This window comes from Monodelphis domestica, chromosome 6, assembly GCF_027887165.1.
Source record: "Monodelphis domestica isolate mMonDom1 chromosome 6, mMonDom1.pri, whole genome shotgun sequence".
Lineage (NCBI taxonomy): Eukaryota > Metazoa > Chordata > Mammalia > Didelphimorphia > Didelphidae > Monodelphis > Monodelphis domestica.
This window is the reverse complement of record NC_077232.1, coordinates 257,390,497-257,409,431: the sequence shown is the minus strand read 5'-3', so window position 1 is coordinate 257,409,431 and position 18,935 is coordinate 257,390,497. Positions and strand designations below refer to the sequence as shown.

At 33.3% G+C, this 18,935-nt stretch overlaps 1 pseudogene; it reads right to left on the bottom strand.

Moving 5' to 3' along the window:
- LOC130455236 (heat shock cognate 71 kDa protein-like) overlaps positions 1-18,500 on the bottom strand; it is a 48,175-nt pseudogene extending 29,675 nt beyond the window's left edge.
- Between the last annotated feature and the right edge of the window lie 435 nt (positions 18,501-18,935).

The window sequence follows — 18,935 nt, the reverse complement described above, 5'->3', positions numbered from 1 at the left end:
TATAAGAAATATCTTCAGATGTACATAGAGGGGCGAGGGGATCAGCCTGGCTTCAGGTCCCTCTGGTTTTCTAGTAATGAACTCTGGCAAACTCTGTGCTGGAGTGAAGGCACGTGTGCCCACAGAGAGGGTTCTCAGTGCCCCCTCTAACATATGTGTCATAGGTTCACCACCACGGCTCTAGAGTATTATCCAAATCTAATAACACACAATAGGGATAAATGTAAAATCTTCACCTTTAATAAACTGATCAACCTCATAAGTGAAAGCTGTGAGAAGCATAGACAGACAGCAGTTCCAAACAGGAGGAGCTGGGAGTTTTAATAGATTACAAGCTAAATATGAATCAACTGTAGGATGTAGCAGTTAAAAAAGATAATGCGATTTGAGAATACATTAAGAGGATCCTAACTTCTAGAAATAAGGAATAGTCACACCACATATTGCACATTATCAAACCTCATCTGTAGCATTTTCAATTCTGGGCACCAGGCTTTAATAAATAAATTGATAATCTGAAGAATTTCCAGAAGTCACCAAACAAGATGGTAAATAATCTACAGTACATTTCATGGGAATATTGATTAAATGGCCTAGCAATGTTTAGAATGAAAAGTCATGATTTAAGGTGTACATGCCAGTTAACTTCAATTATTTGAAAGGTTATAATTGAAAAGGAGCACTAGGAATGTTCCATTTGGCCACAAAAAGAAAGAGTCAGAAGCCTCAAGTAGAAGCTACAAAAAGGAAAATTTAAGCTTACTGTCAGGAAAATCTTTTTCCTAACACTTATAGTATCTAATACTAAAAGCTATCCTATAGTTTTGGACTATAGAATTTCTGAATTCCCCAGTTTTAACACCTTCAAGCAGAACCTGGTCTATTAATTCTCATCTAAGTTATAGTGAAGATTCCTTCTTATATGTGTTGGATTGATGGGTCCCTTCCTAATCTCAGATTCTGTGATGCTGAGTTTGAACAAGATTTCTCTGGTGGTGATGAATATTAATGTGTATTAATGGATGTATATCAATATATGTATATTAATATTAATAAAAGGATGTATATTAAAAGAGAAATGGGAAGCAGGTATTGTAACCCACATATAAAATATGTAGGTGATGCTACATAAAGAAAAGATGAAAAAAAGGATCTTCACATGAAGTATGTCACTGCAAGTATACTGTGCAGTTATACATCTAATATATACTTCAAATAACCTGGATAACCACACATTTGGGACATGAAAATATTTTACTACTTATTCATGTGGCAAGTTGTGGGGTTGACTACCCACAGGCATAATATAACCCAAACCAAACGTACTATGTGATTCATTACACTTTTCAAAGCATGCCCCCCCCCTTAATCTACTTGACATGTTACCTAATCAATTGTCATCCTGTTTTCTCATAGGTTTTTTGCATCTATTTTTCTCTGTCTCTCTCACTCTCTGTATGTCTCTGTCTCTCTTTTTCTTCCTCCTCTCTCTCCACTTTTTCAGCCTTCACACTGCCTCACCAAATTCCCTAATGTGATTAAAATAAAATTAATACCACTAACTACAGAATTTATTAACAGTATGGCAAAAATCCTAATGACATGTATAAATATTTCAAAATAATATCACAGTGAAGAAGATATTGCAAAGCTAGAGAAATCTCTAACCACAAACTTCAAAGGTTAAATTCTTGTTGCCTCTGAAAATGAAAAAGCTATTGAAGCTGAAATTAAATAATCAATATGGATGTAAAAATCCAAAATAAAATACTAGTTATAAGACTACAACTTTTCATAAAAAAGATTATACACAGTAACCAAACAAGATTTATAGCCATAATGCAAGGATGGTTTTAAAATGAGGGAAATTATCAACATAATTGACTATATTACTAACAAAAGCAATAAAAATCATATGAGTACATCAATAAATGAAGAAAAAATCTTTGATTATATGCATCTCTTTCCTATAAAAAATGGTGGAAAGGATGGGTTTAAATGAAGTTTTCTTAAAATGATATGAGACATCTACCTAAAATCATCACCAAAAATATTTGTAGTCGGGATAAGCTAAAATTTTTCCCAATATTATCAGGAGTAAAATAAAGGTTATTTAATATAATATTTGAAATACTAGAAATAATTTTAAGAGAAGAAAAATAAATTGAAGGAATCAGAAGGGCAAAAAGATAATAAAACTATTTAATTGTGCAGATGATATGATGGCATATGTGGAAAATCCTAGAGATTCAACTAAAAAAAGTAGTTGAAACTGTCAATATTTTTAGTAAAATATCAGAATATAAAATTAATACATATTAATCATCAGCAGTTTTATATATTAACAAAGTTCTGAAAGTACAGATACTTCATTTAAAATAGCCATAGAAAATAAAATATTTAGGAGTATACTTGCCAAAACAAACCTGGGAACTAGATGAACAGAATTATAAAATACTTTTAACACAAATAAAGTCAAATCTAAATAAATTGAGAAATATTACTTGTTCATGGATGGACAGAGCCAATATGATTAAAATTACCATCCTATCTAAACTAATCTACTTATTCAATGCTATCCCATCAGAATTCCATAAAGCTATCTTACTGAGATAGAAAACATAACAAAATTCATTTGGAAGAATTTTTAAAAATCAAGAATATCAAGAAAATTAATTTTTAAAATGTAATGGAAGGAAGTCTAGCAGCATGAGATTTTAATCCACACCATGAAGGAGCAGTGATTAAAGCTACCTGGCACTGACTAAAAAACAAAAAGGTAGAAAAGTGGAACAGAATAGAATAGTCATGCAACCAACCATAGTAAAACCTAATACTAAATTTATATTTGGCAAAAACAGACATCCAGGCTATTGGGATTAGAAATCACCATTTGGTAAAAAATTACTTGGGACAAGTGAAAAATAGTTTGCCAGAAACTAGATATAGACCAATATCTTACACAATTCACTAAGATGACATCAAAATGGAAGTGTGATCTAGACATAAAAGGAGATATCACAAGTAAATTAGAAGACCAGAGAACAAATTATCTATCATATTTATGTACAGGGGAGGAATTTATGAGTAATCAAGAGATGGAAAGCATTGTAAGATGTAAAATAAACAATTTTGAATGTATTAAAATGATTTTATACAAATAAAACAAATGTTACTAAGATTAGAAGGAAATCAGAAAATTTTAAACTTAGTCTCTAAAATAGAAGACATATCTAAATAATATAGAGAATTTTGTCAAATTTATGAGAACAAGAGCCCTCCTCTAATTGATAAGTGGGTGAAAGATATAAACAGGCATTTTTCAGATGAAGAAATAAAAGGCATATATAGGTATACCAAAAAAATGAATAAAAGATTAGAGAAATGCAAACCAAAACATTTCTGAGATATTTCATACCTATCAGATTGACTAAAATGTCAAAAGAATCCATTGGGTAATGGCTGAACAAATTGTGACACACAGTGATGGAGTACTATTGTGCTATAAGAAATGATAAGCAAGATGATTTTAGAAAAAGCCAGAAGGATTTCCATGAACTGATGCAGAACAAAATAAGCAGAACTGGGAGAAAATTATACATGGTAACAGAAAAACTGTATGATGACTAACTGTAAAATACTTAGCTACTATCAGCAATGCAATTATTTGGGATAATCCTGAAAGATGTATGACAGGTAATACTATCCACCTCCAGAGGGGAGTGAAAAAAAAACTGTTGGGGTTGGATGGATGTGGATCAAAGTATACTATCCTTCACATCAGTGTATGTATTTATGGCTTTTTTTGGGGGGAGGGGCATTTTGGTTATATATGAGTGTGCTCTTGTAGCAATGACCAATATGGAAGTTTGTTTTGCATGATAACAAAAATTTAATTAAAGAAATTAAATGACCAAAAAAGCAAAATGGAAAATGTTCGAGGGGAAGTGGAGAAGTAGGGAAACTATTACTGTTTTTGGAACTATGACCTGATCCAACAAATTTGGAGAGCAATCTGGAATTACACTCCAAGAGCTATGAAACTTTATATCCTTAGACCCAACTGTGTATATCCTTAGATTTGCTTCTGGGTCTATTTCTCAAAGAGATCAGGGGAAATTGAAAGAATCTAGATGTTTTAAAATATTTATGACAGCTCTCTTATTGGTGACAAAGAATTGGAAATTGAGGGGATGACCATCAATTGGGAAAAGGCTGTATAAATTGTGGTATACAACTATGATGGAATACTACTACTCTACAGGAACTGATGAGCAGATTAGTTTTTTTAAAAACATGGAAAGAACTACACAAGATACTGAAGAATAAAACAAGTAGAACCAAGAAAACATATATAGCTACAGATTTAATATTTGAAGAATAATTTATAAACATTGACCTCCAGAGAATGAACTAAGCAGTGGAAATATAGAAGACATAATCTTGATATTCATAATTGCTTGCTTGATGATATCTTCAATGGCATGGGGGCAGTAGAGAGGTATTGAGATATCTAAAAATAAAAGAAAAATAAATTATCAAAGTTTACAGGTTCACAAAATGTATGATTCCAGTAAGTGCTTACATGAAATATAATACCTTAAGATTTTAAAAATATTCCTTCTCAATGAAAATCTCCAGACAGAAACCAAATGGCCACTGTTTTAGCTATGTTATACTTGATTTTTCTTTTTCATTACAGATTACATTAAATGATTAATAAGACTTTCAAGTTCTAAAAATTCTGTGATTCAGTGATTACAAAAATGATAAAAGCAGGAGGACATAAATTGGGGGATAATGGAATAATAACAGAATAATAATTCATAGAAATAATCAAAATACCTTTATCACTAATAGCAGAAAGGCCTACAGTGGATTAGGTGACTCATGCTGGAGGATACTAATTGCTAATAATAGGAGATGAAATGAAAGGAATAGTACAAATCTATAGAAATGAAAAAAAAGAGCATTTGGTGGGCAGTTTTTTTGTTCACTTATAGATTAAAAGAAAAGCCAAAAAGGTGAAATAAGATGTCAATATAAGGCTATGTAAAATAAAAGCTATTTAACTTAAGCAGGAATACTCTAAAATAAGTTGTACATAGACTATAACTGAGGCGAACAATGGCAACAGTGAAATGAAAGGTAAGAACAATCAATGCTATGAGTATTCGCATCCAGAAGACTAGGCACAAAATGTGTAGTTCTTTGAAAGGAAGAAAAAAATTTGAGGAAATTATATTCTTGAGAAATTACAGTAGAAATAGAAGACCAAGTAGGCAGCAGCAAAAATTCCTGGCTTTGGACACTACCTTTTGGAATTGGAGTTTCTTCTGCTCACATAAGATGAAGGAATTTTATCTTTTATGGTCTATCCTAGATCTCAACTGAAGTAGGAAAAAAAATAACTATATATAAAACCTTATTTTCTCCATGGGGGACTATTATTGGGATATCTACATAACATAATAGGAAAAAAAGAAATTGAAGTTTTCAGCTATGGTCTGGTCTCTAGTTTCATGTAGGAAAGGTGAAGGAGTATTATTATATGACATAAAATGATGTTTTGCAAATATAAATTCAAGCAGTGATAGAATTCCAGATCAACTTAGATGAAGTAACTAGATATGATAATGGCCCTATATAGAAATGCTTATCTGGAAATTAAGAGACATAACTTAATCTATTACAAACAAAACTTTTATTCTTTTTCTAAAAATTATTCAGAAAAAAGATTCAAACTGAAAATAGGAAATTAAAATCAATTTAGTCTTTTACATTAAAAAAATTTATTTTTAAAATTCTCTTGCCTTTTTTACTATCTCTTCAATGTTACAAACTATATATAATAGCCCCTGCTCTCCCATAACTTTAATTGTTTAGAGACTCATAACTCATAGGACCACAGGAAAAATACTAATATTAATAAGGTAGATATTTGTTTCAAGAAAATGCTTGAAGTTACCAAAAACAATAAAGCAGTCCCTAAAAGCAATCCAACCAATTGTCTTGACATTTAATTCTAAGACCTGTTCATTATCCATTATATATCATGGTACATGTTAAATACACAAGCTGTATAAAACATCCATCTATCCAACTATTTCATAAACTTCATCCATTTGTTTTTTTCATATATGAACAATTAGATATGAATGAACTAGAAAATATTAGCAATTAATATTTCTATAGAAGAGAATGGATATAGTCAGAGAGATATATGAGAGTTTGTCAGGATGATGGACTGAGTTGATTGTAGATAGGTTAGGTCCCACATACCTACTACAACAAAATTCTGCTTGTAACAATAGATAGAATAATTATCAAGAAATCATCAAGTAATTGACTTGGGAAAACTATTTTTAAAAAGTCACTTCTTCAATCTTAGAACTGAAATATAAGATTTTAACTCATTCCTGAGGAAAAGACCAGAGCTGAATAGAAATTCTGACATTCAAAACCAAGACTCACAAGAAGCATAAAAAGAAAATATGAGAGTAATAAGTATGTGAGACTCAATAAGGTTAAGCTATTTCTATTTTAATATGGGATTTTGGCAAATAGTTCCTAAGAATTTCATCATCATTAGTACAGTTACAAAGATTGTTCATAAACGGAGGTATGATTGTGAATCTATTATATCAGGATGATCTCTAAATAAATAAATAAAGGTATAAGAAAAATAAATGTATTGGTAGAAGGGGCAAAGGAGAGATAGAATTGTGCAATATTTCTCACATGAAAAAGTTGCACACAAGGAAAAACTATAATGGTAGAGAGAAATATGAAGTGGTGACAAGAAATATTTGAACATCACTCTCATCAAAATTGGTTCAAAGAGGGTAGAATATACACACATACACTCAATTGAATATAGTAATCTAATTTAGAAAAATATGAGAGATAGGAGAATCATAAAATGAAGAGTGGATTGAGAGAGTATTCAGAAATAAGAGACTTGAGGAGGGAATAGGATAAAGAGAGTGACAGAAGGATAAATAGAAGAAAAGTGAAAAAAATAAATTCAAATAATACAAAAAGAAAATAACAACTTAAAATACAAAATTGCCCAAATGGAAAAGAGGCACAAAAATCAAATGAAATAATAAGCAAATTGAAGATAAGAATTGATCTGCTGGAAGCCATGAAAAGGAGGATAGACCAAACCTAAAATGAAAATCAAAAATCATAATTGAATATCAATCTTTAAAGATTAGAATTGGGCAAGTAAAAGTGAATGATTTCATGAGACAACAAGAAATACTAAAACAAAATTTAAAAAATTAAATAATAGAAGGAAGCATGAAATATCTCAAGGGTGTTGGGGAATGGCTAAACAAATTATGGTATATCATGGTGATGGAATACTACTGTGCTGTAACAAATGATCATCTGAAGGATTTCTATATGAACTGGGAGAACATCAATGAACTGATACAGAGTGAAATGAGAAGAACCAAAAAAACATGGTATACAGAAAGTGAAACATTGTGGAACTATCCAATGTTATGGACTTTACAACTAGTTAGTAGCAATGCAATAATCCAGGATGCTCCTGAAGGACTGATGAGAAACAATGGTATTCCCATTTAGATAAAGAACTATGGGAGTATAAACACAAAAGAAAAACATGATTTATCACTTATATGAATTGGGGTTTTGGCTTTAAAAGATTGCTCTATAGTAAAAATGAATAATAACAAAATAGGTATCAAGTGATAACATTTGTACAACCCAGTAGAATTGTTTCTTGGCTCTGGGAGAAGGGAGGAAAGGGGGAGGAAAAGAAAATGAATCATGTAAACATGGAAAAATATTTTTTAAAGAAATCAATGAAAAATTTTCAAAAGAAATAAACTTCAAAAGGATAACAACAAAAATAAATTAAAAAGAAACAATTACTGTAAATGAGAATCAGATGAGCTTACCCATAAAAGAAAGCAAATAGCCAAATGGATTGCAAATCAGATATCCAACAATATATTGTTTAAAACAGAAATGCTAGAAACAGAAATATTCAGAATTAAAATAAAGGGCTGAAGCAGAATTCATTACATTTTATTTAGCTAAAGTAAAAAAGGTGGAAGAAATAATCATGATCTCAGGCAAAGCAAAAGCAAAAGGAGACCTAATTAACAGGAAAATTATATTTTGCTAAAAGGTTCCACAGGGAATGAAGTAATTTTTTTAAACATGGCAAGTTTCTCCTTTAAAGGCCTGATTTTTTTAAAAATATAGGGAGTTGAGCCCAATTTGCAAAAATACAAGTCATTCCCCAATTGATAAATTGTCAAATGAGCAATATTCTAGGAAAAAAAGAAATCAAAATTATCTATAGTTACATGAAAAAGTCTAAATCATTATTGGAGAAGTGCACACTTAAAAAAATCTGAGCTACTATGCCAAACCTATAAGAAATTACTTATGTTGAAGGGGATGAGGGGGAAAATAGTTCTATTTATATAATAACAGTTGTGGAACCATTCTGGAAAATGTTTTGTAACTATGATCAAAAGGTTATAAACTGTATGAACATTTCACTTCAGTAATACCACTACAACAATTTTATCCTAAAGAGATTAAAAGAAAAGAAAAAAAGAAAAGAAAAGGACCTATACATATAAAAAAAAAGCTGATAACAGCTCTTTTTTTTTGGTAGCAAAGAATTGGACATTGAAGATATGCTTATCCACTGGGGAGTGATTAAACACATTGTGACATATGATTGTGATGGAAAACAATTGTATTATAAGAAATGATGAGGAATTTGTTTCAGAAGAAAAAATGCTACAGGATCTATAAGAACTTATGCAAAGTAAAATGAGAAGAACAAAGAGATCATCATGCATAGTAATAGCAGTGTTGTAATGGTGATCAACCATGAAAGACTTAACTATTCTGATCAATGCAATGGTCCAAGACAGTTCCAAAGGTCTCCGGATGGAAAAAAAAAATGCTATACTTCTCCACAAAGAGAACTGATAGATTTCCAGGGGTGAAACTAAGATAGAGGAGTAACTAGATCAGCAGCTCCATTTCACCATGAAAATCCTCTCCAACCAAGATTAAAATATTGCCACAAAATGAATACAAGAGAGAAAGAACCAACAAGGAGACAGAATGAAACAGCCTTCAAGAAAAGAAAAACCCAAAAGGGAAGCAGAGACCATCTGGGGAACTGAGGTGAGAGGGGAACAGAGCTAGCAGGAGGCCATAGCAGGGAGTAAAGAACAAGCCAAGAGCAAACCACAACCCCCATCCCACATTTGCTGTCAGAGGTTCTGAACTTAAGCCCTAACTAACATTTAGATCCTGAAATCCTGCCTGGGCATATAGTGGTCCAAGCAAACTCATACACCTTGAAATTTCAAACCTGTGAAGAAGTATGGAATCCCAACCCAGGGCAATCTGGGCTGAATGGGGCTCATCCGTATGGGTCCAGAGCAAAGCCAGGAATCCCAGTCTAGGCTTGGGATGAGGACATAAACCATGGTTTAGGATGAGGACACAGTTCTCAGAGGTATTCCCCCCCCCCAAGATCTTTTTGCCCAAAACTAAGAGCAGAGCTCCAGGACAGGGCAATCAAGGGTGTGCCTGATTGAATCAAGAACACCTTAAGACCAAAAATGTGAGCCTAAGCATGGGGCTAGAATTTGATCAGCACCTGACCTGATCAAGTTCGGAGTGAGATCAAAAACTTACTTACAACTAAGCCTGAGGAAAGTCTTTAAGCTATCAACATCTCAAGTGTCAATTGAATCAGCATTGAAAGGAGGCTCTCAGAGCTCTCAACCCTAAGACCACCTGATAAACTAGTAACAACTCAGAAAGTAAGCTGAAAATAGCATTAAGGATGGACTGAAGTTTAAGAGGGTACTGCAACTTCCCAAAAAAACAGTCTACCTATAATTAAATAGGAAATTGAGGAAACAACAACCAAAAAAATCTAACTCTAAAGAATTTTTATGGAAACAAAGAGCAAGGAACAAATGGGACAGTTAAAGCAAAGGAAACACATGCTAAATCCAAAAGAAAAATATGGATTGGACACAGATTCTGGAAGAGCTCAAAAAAGTCTTAAAAAAACAATTAAGAGAAGCAGAGGAAAAAATGGAGAAGAGAAAGGAAAGTGATGCAAGAAGAAATGGGTCAATTAAAAAAGGAGAACCAAAAACTGACAGAGAAAAACCAGGCCTTAAAAATCATAATTGACCCCTTAGAAACTAATGATTTCAAGAGAAATCAAGAAACAATAATGTAGAGCCAAAGACATTAAAAAAAAAAACAGAGGAAAACATGAAATATCTTTTTGAAAAAAAGAACTAACTAGAAAATAGATATAGGAGAGACAATTTGAGAATTATTGAACTACCTGAAAGCCTTGATGAAGCAAAAACATTGGACATCATGTTAAAAGAAATTATCAAAGATGACTGCCCAGAGATCCTTGAACAAGAAAATAAAGTTTAAATTGAAAGAATTCACAAATTGCCTCCAGAAAGAAATCCTCAATTGACAACTTCTAGGAATATAATAACTAAATTCAAGAGCCAACAAGTCAAGGAAAAAATACTTCAAGCATCCATTCAAATACCAAAATAATTCAAATACTATGGAGCTACAATCAGGATCACACAGGACCTAGTGGCTTCTACATTAAAGAATTGAAAGGCATGGAATATGATATTCAGGAAGGCAAAAGATTTGGATTTACAACCCAGAGTCACCTATCTGGCAAAACTGAGTATATTCTTTCAGGGGGAAAATGGACATTCAATAAGATAGAAGATTTCCAAGCATTCCTGAGGAATAAGTGCAAGATGAGGGTTCATGACTAGACCTGCCAAGAAGTTACTCCCAGATTTGATCTTACCAACTGTGAATCTTAAAACTTCTCAGACTACCTTAGAACATTTGGTTAAGGCTATTCCCCATTTAAACAATGGAGGTACTTGTTCAGGAATGTATTGAGAACTTTACATTACTCTACCTATACTTAGGCATACTTTAGTGGAAGATAAAGTTGTAAACTCCTTACTGAACAATGAAAAAGTCCCCAACCCATACTTATAGTGGGGCCAAAACCTTAAGCTAAGTCTGTTTTTGATCTAATACAAAAGGGTGCTAAGTACCTATGAAGGTCAAATTAATCACTAAAAAGTCAAGCAACTTACAAAAGGCAAGCTTAGCAAGAGGTGTGAAGTACTCAGAAGATATAATCTACCCAGAGAAGGTGAGAGCTAAAGAGTGGTGAAAACTAAGAATGGGCAGTCCTAGGAAAAGTGTCTACTGTGATTGGTAGATGTGAAAATTTAGGGGAGGTGACACAAGAGAAAATTTTCTTTAAAAGGAAGGAGCTTGAGGACTTTGGAAGCTGAATTGGAGGTCACGAGTCAGAGCTGGTTCCCTGAACTCAGTTCAGGAGTTGAGAATTTCAGTGAAGAATTGGAGTTTGCTTGAGACAAAATCTTGTGGTGAGTGATTAAAGACTGACTTAGTTTCTCTCTTAAAGAGAAATAGCCTTTTCCTACTATTTCCTCTTAATCTGTCTCTTTCCCTTCCCTTAATTCCTTCATTTTGTATTAATTAAAATCTCCATAAACCCAGCCAACTTGAGTATTTCATATTTGGGAATTTTTCCCATGGCGACCACTTATTTTTGATTTAACTCAAGACACTAAAATTTATCTTTACAATTTTGGCAATTCACAGTCTTGAACCCACATTTTCATGGTCACATAACTCCTACCTCCTAGGAATCCTAGTGATGTGGATTAATGCCATGGCTTATAAACAGGGAGGGCAAGTTGATTTTCCATCTTATATTAGAGACAGTAGGAGACTTAGGGATTGGGTAGGAAACCCTTCTGCCTATAAGTTTCTAATATGGAAATTTCAGGAGATGGGTGGCAGAGTACACAAAGAAAATTGAGTTGATAAAAGACTAATGGATATCAGATAGGACTTCCTTCCACCAAAATATGTTCCCACCCCCACCCCAACTATTCCCATTTTATCATGTAATGAAATTGAGGCACAGAAATGTTAAAATTCAGTCAGAATTGGGGTTAGAACTCCTGCCTACTAATTCTATTTAGACAGCTCTTTCTTCAACACTTTGCTGTACATGTCACTCAGATAGAGTCATATAGTTGAGAGTATGCTCTAATAGGGTATAGTGACAAGAAAACTTCTCTTGAACACAGTCTATCTCTGCTACTAACTAGAAATGTGGTCTTTTATAAGTTGATCTATTTTTCTGGTCCAATTTCTTCATTGTAAAATGAGAATAACATACAACCATACTGTCTACCTCCTAGGGTTGTTGTGAGAAAAGCAATTTATAAATACTAAAATGTTATGTAAATGATGTGAGCTGTTCTTATGTGTATAACACAAATCCTAGCAGGGGGGAAATGAGTGAGTTAGGTGAAATAAACATTTGTTGTATCCAATCTATATTGGCTTCTTCTGTTGATTCATGTTGAGTCGGCCTTGTGGTGGGTAGTGGTTACAACCCACAGAACAGTGGAAATAGCTAAGAGGAAAATAGTCACAGGAGGAATGTGGAGAAATAATTACTAACCAAATAGGAGAGATTAAAGGATAAATAAGAGAAATATACTAACATCATGTGAGAGGGAAGGCAAAAGCAGGCAAAACAAAGTTTTATTTGGAAATAAGCTAGGATGCTTAAGGAAATGGGAAGATTTTTTTTGAGTTTTTAAAGAAGAAAATAGGGAAATCAAGATGTGATTAATATGAGTTAGAAAGAACAGGGGCATTTTTTCTTCTAATTGATTAAACAACAAGAAAAGAAACAGGAAAAGACCATGGGGATAAAAATAGAGAAATTGGGGATTTCGAACAAGAATAACGACTTAAGAAGTAGAAAATACAACAAAGCTGAGAAAAGGACACATGCCTAGTATGTGAGTTAGCTACTGAATTTTATAAAGAATTTACTGTTTGCATCATTAGTAAAGATTTTATTGTCACTTCTGGGGGAAAGGAGTTTAGAAAATCACAGCATAAGAAATAAACCTATTTTAAGTACTCAGGAATCTTTAACAAGTAATAAAACATTTGGGGAAATTATATTACTAATTGTAGCACCATCGTTAGAAGAATTATAGGTAAGGAATGGCAGTTGATCTAGATCTGCTACTGCTTGACTTCTGGAAACTTTCCTCTCAATTCCTGCATCTAACTTCTCTGCAATTTTTAAACAACAGGGATGAAGATTTCCAACAATCCAATATCACTCTCATCTTACATAGTGGCAGGAACACAGTAAGTACTTATTTAGTCATTGATTTATAGATTGAATGATCACATTAATGTGGGTATTCCCTTCATATGCAGATTATGGCTCATCCTTAACTATTTTATTCCACTTTCAAGTAAGTTTTTTCAAATAGTTTCGACATGGAAATCATCTAAAATTTCAGGGACTTCTCCCCTTTACATTCTGGAATTACAAATGGAGCATATTGCTTGTCCATTGATTGTGCTGATTATTACTACATTACCAGAATACCCCCATCATATATTTACCACATCTTTCATGACATGAACAACAGCATAAATTTCATTTTATAATATTTAAACAATATTCTCTCATTTTGTTCTTACAGTGATCCTGGGAGTTGTCTGTATTTTACAGAGGAGGTACCTGAAGTACTTTTTATTGCCTTTGCTTGTGCCCACCTTTGTAGTGAAGGTTCTGAGAGGTGTGTCAAGAGCTTTATCCAGTTCATTGTACAATTTATCTACTTTCACATCCTCTGTAATCAACTTCAGTATATAAGCTACAATTATATTTAAGGTGTTTTTTTAAGACAAAGTAATAAAGTTTATTAAGCATAGCATAGGTCAGGCTCTTTGAGAAACACTAGTCATAGAAATACAAGCAAAAAAGACAGATTGTTTCTCTCCTCAAGAATCTTATATTCTAATGGGGAATAACAATTTCAAAGGCAGCTGGAAAGTTGTGTGGTCAGAGGAAGAGGAAAGAATACACATGTGAGGAGTATGATGACACTGCCATTATTATATTTCAGAAAGACCCCAACTCTAAGTAAAGGGCCTTTCACTTGATGGTTTAATGATCCAGGATAGGCTTGGAAATAATACATATCTTCCTTCTTCATACAGTGAAACAGGAACACAGAGGCACAAGAGTCTAGATTCCTCCCCATCCTTGTCCTCAAGCATGAGATGTAAGTTGCTAATATCCTCTGAGGTACTTGTGTCTTGTCCACCTTCCAAAAGTGATTCCCTGACCTCACCAGCTCAGCAAAGAGAGTTTTATGGATTGTTGGGTTTCACCTGTCAGCCTTCTCCAGTTCTCATACTCTTCAGATTTTCAGAAACAATCACATAGGAACTGGATAATGTAATATCCACTCTGATTTCTACCCTGAATTTGCTGAGGGTCTCAATTGTTGAGGGATGAGACATTCTTTCAGCTCTGGGTTGACAAACTTGGGACTTTGGGATAACATTGACTTATTTCATACCAATACTTCCCTGGCAACCTGCAGTAGTTCAAAATTGGATTTGTGGTTTGATTCCTGCAGCTCTAGCATGATTTGCTGAAGGGTTTGGATATACTGAGATATTCTGGCTTTGCTGTTTGTTTTTTGTTGCTGTTGTTGTTGTTCCAATATTTTTTGTTCCTCCAACATCTCTTCACAATGAATTTAACACAAATTTTAGCAGTTTGCAATATTCTCCTGAATTCAGTCAATTGGTTGTCCATTCTCCTGAGAGAGAAGTTTCTTTGTCTCAAATTCCTTCTTCAAGTAGTTCACAATCTTCTGGAACTTCTTTCCATAATAGAGAACAGTCTCTTCCATAACCTCATTTTCTGGTATTTGGCAAGAAGGGACACAGAGTGTTGTCTGGTCTTCCTCACAAAAGAACATGATGATTTCCTTGAGTTCAGGGGATTATCCTTCAATCCTCTGAAAACTGAGGATGTTGAGCTGCCTGTCAATATTACTTAGGTTTTCCAGATTCACATTGAGTGCTGAAAATTCTTTGATCTAGGAAACTTGCCTACATTCAGGACATGAGAAAGGTGTGACTCTAATTCTTTAACTCCAAGACAGATGTTCTCCACAAAAACTGTGTCCATAGTTCATGGTGACTGACTGAGAAAAGTAGTTCCTACAGATTATACAGGTGATTTGGCTCTGTAGTTTCTGGAACATTTCCATACCAGAAGCCATTTTTCTCTTTCTGGAGTTTGTTTCTTGCAGCACCTGAGTTTGAGAAGTTCAGTTCCCCTCAAGGAAATCATATTCAAGGTTTTTAAAATATATTTTCCTTGGACTCTGAGCTATGAGTGTACTAAAAAAGTCCATGAAAAAATGTTTTCCAATATTTTGAATACTCAATAAAACTCTCTTCATTCAGTCTTCTATGTACTTTTCTAAGAAAAACCAGTCAAAAATAAGTTCTAATTCTCTTATCCTTCGCCTCAATTCCTTCATCTGTAAAATATAACAATATCTACCTTCTAGGGTTATTGTGAGGATAAAATGAGATAATACTTGTAAAATTCTTTACAAAATTTAAACTGCTATATAAATACTAGCTATTATTTTCTTTATATTAATGTACAACATATTTTGTCTCCTTATTTCTTAAAGTGACTGTCATGTTTGATATATTTCCTGTAGTAGTGTGCCTATTCAATAGCAATTGAATAGGAGTCATGGATTTACCTCCTCATTTTATAGATAAAGATGGTTGTGCCTTTCCTGGAGTGACACTGGTAGTAAACATAAGAAGCAAGATTAGAATTCAGACTCTCTTGACTATAAGCCCAAGCATTCTATCAGCTGGAATGTATCGTTTCACATTTAGAGTAACAACAGCTAAGTTAACATGTATAGGTTCTAAAAACTAGATGATTCTCAAAACTCCACCATTATCACTACAGAAGTTGGTGGGATGGGCAGGAGGGAAGGATTATCATTATGAATTCTTTGTTGCATGGGCAACCATGGCCAAGAACTCATAAGGAAGAGTCAAGTGAACTGGTGATACGTTTCTTCTACTCGGCCAGAGAGCATAAGGACAAAAACTTCATATTAGGACATAATATATAATAAAAATTATAATCACATCTGATAATAGTATGAAGTCCAGCTTACAAAAATAATTGCTAACAATCCTTTGGTTCTTGATATAGCTAGCATTTATAGAGAACAGGAACCCCTTCTACATTACCAGGATTGGGGGTAGTTATGATGCCCTGATGGAAGAACCAAGTAAATTTTTTTGGCCCTCCCTTTGGACAAAGGAAATCTTTATTTTTTTTTCTTTTATTGGATGATTACAGAATCTTACTGTAAAATTTTGGTTAAGTATTTGGTCACAAGCTATGTGTAGGTCAGTGCTAAGACACTACACTTTTAGCCTTTATGTGTCATCTACTGGCTTTCTTGTTTTCACCAGCTTTAACTTTAAAATTATTTTAACTTTTAAAAAGAACTGTGTATATTTGTGGCATTAAATAGCAAATATATTAGTATTATTCAATAATATACATATATTTTTGTATTTCTGAGTTTCTAAACTTTTTGTGTCATCTACTGGTCTTTACATGTTGTCTGTGGCTTCCATAGAACTCCCCAAAAATTCCCACTTAGTTTCTTATGCCAATCTGTGCTATAGAAACCCTGAAGGTGCAAGTTGAGCTGTGGGATGGATACCTGTACTTTAAATTATGCAAAGTGCCTTACATATATATTCTCATTTAATCCTCAAACTTCCCTGAGAATTAAATGCTATTATCTCCATATTGTAGATTAGGAAACTGAGGTAAGTGGTGGATAAATGACTTGTCTAAGATTACCCAACTAGCACGTGTCTGAAGATTTGAATTCAGCCCTCCTGACTTCAAGTTCAGTAATATTTTCATGGCACCACCCAGCTGTCTTTTTTCGTTTCAAGGCATCTTAAACCCTCTTTTGGCAGTTCAGGTTTTCCTCCCTGACTATGAGAAATTTCTAATCCTTTCCTTGTCCTTCACTGGCTCTCTCTGTTCTTGGCCAGGTACTTTTCAATAGAAGCAATAAACCTCATTTTGTCCTTGATTTCTAAGCCAGTACTAGGCTCAGCTCCCTGAGTAGATATCCCTTAGCTTTTCCCCTTATCCAACTCCTTAGCAACAGGTATTTCCCGGGTTCTGATATCCATGAAATTCCCTAATTTCTTTTCATCTTTAAAGGTTCTCCACCCCATGAGGGTATATCTAGCATTAGATGGATCACTAAGCCTTTCACTGAGTCTAACTCAAGGGATGATGAAAAATTTTTTTTGTTTGTCCAGTAACAATTAATTCAACAGTTTATTCTTGTTCTTTGTCCCCTCCTCCCTAAAAAAATTGTGGTTATATCACTTAGCACACATAAACAGAAAAGTATACATCCCCACAATATTATCAAATGTGGGTTAAATAAGGAAATATTTATAAAAACATTTCCTGGTCATAAACCACAGAAATTATAAATTTGTCAGTAGTAGGCAAACTAGAAAATAATAAAAATTGTTACAATAAAAAAGGACAAAATAAGAAGCTAGTATGTAACAGGAAATGAAAATATCCAAAGAATGGGATATTCCATGATCACTTTTTCCTTTAAAATATTAAGGCCTCCAGTAAATGGTGTACATGCCTAAGGAAGATTAGTAGAAAATATGGCCCATGGTTTATCAGTAAAATATATGGAGTGATTATAATCTGCCTTAATGGAAAGAGAGATCATCCCCACTAAAAAAAGAAAAAATTCTCAAAATATCAAAATGTAATTTTGAAAGTTTGAATTATTTGAATTGTGAACTTAATAATTGCCAAAAAGTTCAACATTTTGACTTACAAACATGAATACTTTATATAAAAATTGTGAAATGAATTTAAATATATTTCTTTTAAATACAATTTTGAAATGATATATTTAAAAGAAAGAATAGCAGATAATTGATCAGAATTGTCATATACTATGACATCAGTTTTAGGATTGCCCATGTCTTTACATTGTTCAGAGCAAAAGGAATACCTGTGAATTCCATGGGAGAAGAATAGTAACTGATCAAAATAGCAGAGATAAAACTGGTGCTTTTTAAAGATTAAATTTCAAAACTATATTTTAAGGTCTTACATGTATGTATGTATACACATATATTTCAAGGACAATGTGATGAGTTTTATGGTCTTTTAAAAAAGTGTATGGGTCCCCTTATGACTAAATATGGAGGAGAATGAATATTAGAAACCCCAGGCTTCACATCTCTTTGGAAGGATAGAGCCCTACATGTTCCATGAGTTTGGTCATATCAGGGTGACAGGTCAGGGTGGACAGTTCACAGTAGATTTCTGGATGTGAAACAGTGACAACAAGCATCAATATCACTAGGAACACTGGGGCCACAGCACAGATGATGACATTTATGATAAATGTCACAATCTCAGCATTGGTCATGGTTATCCCTAGTAAGCTGGCTAAGAGATAGATAAATATTTTAAAACTATTTCAGGAATTGTTTTGAAGAATACATGTCAATCTTATGACTAAGATTGCTATACCCCTCCAAAGAAAGAAGTGTTGGTGTCAGAATGCTGATCAAACCATGTGATTTTTACTTTATTATTTGGGATTTTGTTTTGGTGTTTTGCTTTTATATAATTATTCTCTCAGAAAAATGAGTAACATGGAAATGTGCTTTGCATGATGATACATGTATCATCATATAACCCAGATCAAATTGCTTACCAGCTCTGGGAAGCAGAAAGGAATGGAGGGAGGGAGAAAATTTGGATCATATAACTTTGGAATTCTTATATAGAAATTTGTAATTAAAAGTAATTGGTAAAAAATAAAATATCTTTATAATAAAATAAAAAAGAATACATATTA